This window comes from Pituophis catenifer, unplaced genomic scaffold (genome assembly GCF_029215685.1).
Source record: "Pituophis catenifer annectens isolate HBS135680 unplaced genomic scaffold, rPitCat1.0.hap2 SCAF_1, whole genome shotgun sequence".
Lineage (NCBI taxonomy): Eukaryota > Metazoa > Chordata > Lepidosauria > Squamata > Colubridae > Pituophis > Pituophis catenifer.
In genome coordinates, this window is record NW_027256881.1 from 349,617,331 (window position 1) to 349,623,330 (window position 6,000).

Consider the following 6,000-nt stretch of genomic DNA (forward strand, 5'->3'; position numbering starts at 1 on the left):
GAAAATGGGCTGTAATTATTAAGAAAAATATTGTTATGATTATTTATATTGAAATATATGAAACCCAGGAATCAAACCATTCACAGAATGAGATGTATAAAATAAAAATATAAAAAGCTTTTTAAAAATCTGTTCATTCTTTCCTTTCTGCCCTATCGAATAGACATAAATAGATGGATTTCCTCTTTCTCTGGCAGGTCTATTTCCTCAGAGGTTGATAGAGTTGCCGGAAGAAGCATCCTCTAAATGATCAAATAAAACCTTGGACTGCATTCCCCACTTCCTCAGGAAGGTGGTTTCCCAACTGGAGGTGAAAGTAGAAGCAGAAATGGAAGTTGGGGATTGATAAATTGTGCCTCAAACTATCCTTGCTGAGGATCGAGAAAGGTGGCCTCTGTGGCCAGGGCAGTTTGGATCAATAGAAAGGTTTTATTGAAAAGTATCAGTGCATGTCAATTTTATCAGAGACTGTCACAATAACAAAAATATACTGATTTTTATGAATTTCTTCCTTGATTCTGGAAGATTTAAATTTGAAGTATGGTCTACCTGTCTGATTAGAAATGGTCCCTTCGGGACAAGGGTCACATTGGTAGCAGCAAACCTGCTCGCCCTCTGGAACTCTCCTCCTCTCTCCTGCATGGCACCTCTTCCTTTCACACCTGGCAATGGGGATGGTCTAAAAGATAAGTATTTGAAATTACTTAAGCAACGAACCTGCTTCATTCATTATTTTCCCCATTCCTATTTCTATGTTCAGATTCTCTTCTAAAGAGGTACAGTGCCACCGTCTATCAGAAATATGGAACAGCTCCTGAGGGATTCAGGCATTCCTGAGACATCAATAGATGCTGGAGATTGGAACTGGGGTTTCATCATGAGGAGGAAGGCTTGTGACTGAACCGCAGCATTTCTAAAAGAAAGAACCATGAGGATACAACTGAATTCCATGGAAATCACTGTTGCTTGCTGTAATTGCACCCTGCATTTCAAGCAGATGTTGATCCCAAGGCTAACCCTTTGTGGAATGACACACATCAGACCTCAAAGGTGTTTCACGTAAAGCAGGTTATTCACCAAATAACTGCCATAGTTTCTGACTCAATTTATTATTTTTCAAGTTAGGAAGATGTTCTGCATCTCAGGAAGAGAATGAATCTCTCCCTGAACTTACAACATTTCCTTGCACCTCACCTTTGTGGCCCAGACAATGCCATCAGATTTAATGGTGAAATCCTGGCCTGGGGGAGCCTCAGGATTTACTTGCCCAATCTTCATGGGGACAAAAGATTGATTGGGGAGGAGAACCCAATTGAGAAGATCATAACGAGCTGATCCCAGTCCATCTTCTGAGAAGGAGACCTCATCTCCAGCACTGTTGTTGAACTGCACATTCCTCAAATAAGGAAGAATCTGAAAAAAAGGAGATCTTCAGAAATAGGAGTATTTGGGCTAGAGCTACAAATGGAACATCATTGTTCCATCTCTTGGTTGGTGATCTGAAGAATCAGGTGTATTTTACTCTGAAACTAAGTTTCCCTTTATCACTGGGCATGGTTTCCAACTCCAATTTCATTAAAATACAAGAATTTTAGTTCCACAATCTAAATTTAATGTTAGGATTTTCCTCTTGTGATACTTTGCTACCTGCATTTTGAAACAGTTCCAAAGTCTTGTTGACTAATAAATGAATGTTTGAAGTGAATACATTATTTCTATCAGAACCATGGAAAATTCATGGTTCTGATTTTCTCTAGCTCATTCTCAAAGGCAGCACAATGCAGGAACCGGTTTTGATCTACTGGGCCATGTGGAAGGAAGCATCTGACCTGGTTGGTCACTTCACTATTCAGAGATGTCCAACATTTTAGCCTTTGATGCAGAAAATTGGGGTGCGGTGCCGTCTGTACGCTGATGACACTCAGCTGTACATCTCCACTGCAAACCACCCCAACGATGCCCTTGAAGTGATGTCCCAATGTCTGGAGGCTGTGCGGGTCTGGATGGGGTGGAACAGGCTTCGACTCAACCCTTCCAAGACTGAGTGGCTGTGGATGCCGGCATCCCGATATAGCCAGCTGATGCCATCGCTGGCTATTGGGGGCGAGTCATTGACCCCCACAGAGGGGGCTCGCAACTTGGGTGTCCTCCTGGACACACGGCTGTCTTTAGAAGAGCACATGACGGCTGTGGCCAGGGGGGCTTTTTATCAGGTTCGCCTGATACGCCAGTTGCACCCCTTTCTGAGTCGGGATTCCTTATGCACAGTCACTCATGCTCTCATCACTTCTCGCCTGGACTACTGCAATGCTCTCTACATGGGGCTCCCCTTGAGGAGCACCCGGAGGGTCCAACTGGTCCAGAATGCAGCCGCGTGGGTGATTACGGGAGCGACATGGCGCTCCCATATAACACCTCTCCTGCACGAGCTGCACTGGCTCCCAGTGGTCTTCCGGGTGCGCTTCAAGGTGTTGGTTCTCACCTTTAAAGCGCTCCATGGCTTAGGGTCAGGGTATTTACGAGACCACCTTCTGTTACCAATAACCTCCCACCGGCCAATACGCTCTCACAGAGAGGGCCTTCTCAGGGTGCCGTCGGTCAAGCAATGTCGGCTGGCGGCCCCCAGGGGGAGAGCCTTCTCTGTGTGGGCACCCGCCCTCTGGAACGAGCTACCTCCCGGAATACAGCTGATCCCGGATCTCCGCACTTTCTGTAAGGCCCTGAAAATGTTTTTATATCAGCAAGCCGGCCTGGCCTGAATACGTATTATGGATTAGTTTTTTTAATTGTGTAGCTTGGGGTTTTAAATTGGGAGGCCGATTAACTTAATTTATTTTTAGTTATCTTAACTTTTATATTGTATGTTATTTTAATTTTCAGCTGTTCACTGCCCTGAGTCCCTTCGGGGAGAAGGGCGGGATATAAATTTAATAAATAAATAAATAAATAAATAAATAAATAAATAAATAAATAAATAAATAAATAAATAAATAAATAATTCTGATTTCAGCCTTTGATGCAGAAAATTCTGATGAATTTCAGACCAGGAACCCATTAGGACCACTTTGAATCTTGCTCTGTGCTGTGGTTGTAATAGAAACAGAATCCTATAATTGGAAGGGACATTGGAGGTCTTCTAATCCAACCCTCTGCTCAAGAAACAAACCCTCTACAGTTTTAGACATGTGGCCATCCTGTCTCTTCTTAAATGGCTCCAGCAATGGGGCACCTACGATTTGTAAACGTAAATCCTTCCTTAAGAAATTTCTCCTTAGTTCTAGGTTGCTTCTCTCCTTGGTTAGTTTCTATCTGTGGACTGAGTCAAAAGACCCAGAAATTACCTGCCATGACTGGACATTTGAGTTCCTCTTTCCAAGCCTCATCATGGTCGGGCAAACTCTGGATCCATACATTGCATGTAAAGCGTGTGCCAGAGCATAAACAGCATTGTAGATATTGTAACTGTCACCTGTCATTCTTGTTTCAAAAATGTAATTTTGCAGATTCTGCAGATTCTCCTTTCCTGTACATTGTTTTTCCCCCTTTGGAGGGATCTTTCCTAATTTATGGATCTTGCAGCCAAAGACTGTTTCCCACCATTGAGGGAGAAAGACATCTCCTTGGGGGTTCAAGGGGTCTAAAGACAGGAGGAAGTGGCTGAATTCAGAGACATTCCCGGGGTGGTCCCTAAAATGCAAGACCCCATGCAAACGCTTTATAAATTGCAATGTGTTTTCATTTTCTTCCCTGCCAAGTTTCCAATGGGAAGTGAAGATATAAACTTTCTTAGATGATAGTTTCATATAATTTTCAAAATAATACATCAACCCTATTACAGTAATAGTAATAATTGAGTCTGCAAACAGAATAAACACTTCTGTTTTAGACAAGGTAAGGAAATTAGGAATAAACTTCTTCTGATTGATTTGAATATCATCTAATTCCAGCATTAGAGTGAAGGCCAGGCAGATCTCCTTCTCCTGGAGCATTGGCATCAGAGTTGAGATGAAACGTTCTCCTCTGTCATCTTCAGGGACAAAAAGACCAACCCAGTTCCACTGGAAATGCAGGAGCAGCTGGACTAAACCCACATATTGAGGAGATTCCTTGGGATTAATCCGGAAGAAGGAAGGATAAACTCTTCTCTCTCCCTGGGAGAACTCAAAGCCAACACCGAGCTGGAGAAAGTGAGATTATTTTTTCAAAGACATAGTAAGTTTTATGTTGACTTTAGTAGTTACCATTGTCTGGTTAATGGCCCTCACAGACAGGCTGACTCACTTTGACTGGCAAACTTCATCTTCTTCCCTTCTTAGCCATTATTTATTAGTTGTGGTACATCAGAAGACAAGAGAAGAAACCAACAACCTGATACAGAGAATAAATGGAGCCTGGATAGCTCTGCAGACTAAGCACTTTAATTTAACACCAGCTGTCTGCAATTAAAGTAAGTTCGAATCTTGCCAGGCTCAAGGTTGACTCAGCCTTCCATCCTTTCTAAGGTAGGTAAATTGAGGATCCAGTTTGTGGGGGCAATAAGTTGACTTTGTATAAAATATACAAAAGTATGAAAGCTATTGCTTAACGCACTGTAAGCCGCCCTGAGTCTCTGGAGAAGGGCGGCATATAAATCAAATTAAAAAAGAAAATGGCACTAAAATGATGGCTACTGTTTAATAAAAAATAAACTAAGAGTCACAAGCTCATTATATTCCCCACCCCAACAAAAAATACTTTTAGTTTTATTTTTGGCTTCTGTCTGTGTTTCTGATCTTTGTCTGTTCCATACTCTATCCAAGAGAGCTCTCTTACCTGTGGGACCTTAAAGATGCTGAAGATGGAGGCCATCTCCATTGAAGTCTTGGCACTGAGACCACCAATGACGGACAGCAGAGTGTCCTGCAGGTCACATTTGTAACCTGGAACCACTTGGCCTCGTGAGCCGAGCATGGAGAGGCTGTTTAAGGAAATAATCTCCTCCCTCTGGAAATGGCGGTAGATGTGGAAGCCAAGGGTGATGTTGGGGAGCAGAAGAAAATCCTTATTGACCTGGGAGACAGCAAACATCAATGCAAGGAACTCCTGGTAGTTACTGGGTATGAGACTGTAGTAAGAAAAACATTGGAGAACATGACAGGAAAGCTTCTGCTTGGCTGTAGAATTTGCTTCACTGTTTGGGGGAACTTTTGGGGGCAGCAATTCGCAAATTTCATTGGGTTTGGGTTTTTTCAAAGGATTTCCCTTGACTAAACTTGGATGACTTTGTGAGAGAGGAGACAAGCCTTTCCATAAATATCATGGACTGGTTTATACTCTCTATCGATTCCTTCCATATTCACTTTGCTTTAGTGGCTGTAATCCTTTCCAACTGCTCCCCTTTCACCATCATTATTTAAGGTCTCTCTTGCAGGACCTTCTTCAGGTGTGGTAAAAATAGCTTTACTGAAGGCTATTATTCATCAGCAATGCTGATTCCAAAACTGTGAGGGATTTTTGTAACCTCTGAACACTTGAAGAGTGTTGAGCTTTTATTTGAATTTTCTACCAGAAGCTTCTGTTCAGATTAATATTATAATTTAACTTCTTCACTAGGCCAGCACAGCTTCCCTCTTCATTTTTCTTGTTTATCATCTTCCTGATGAAGAGATTGAGAATTCCAGCCTATTTTAAGAGCTTGCTAATTTACTGAGAGAAGCACAAAATATGCACTAAACCAGGACCGTTCAAAACACTAGAAGAAGTATTTCTGAAAGGAGTCCCAGAATTTTAAGCAAAGAGAACATTTATCTGCGTGTTTCTCCTAAGGCTGAAACTTACACAGTTTCTAAAAGAAGATTCACTGTATTAAAATCTAGGGCAGGAGGCTTGAAAATCATTCGCAAGGGTAAATTCCCACCAATAATGAGATCACCAGGCCTGTAGTTACTTTCCTTTAACTGTACATAATCCCTGAACACAGATATGTTTTGTGCCCTCTGTGCTGTAGTTGGAGCCAGGAGC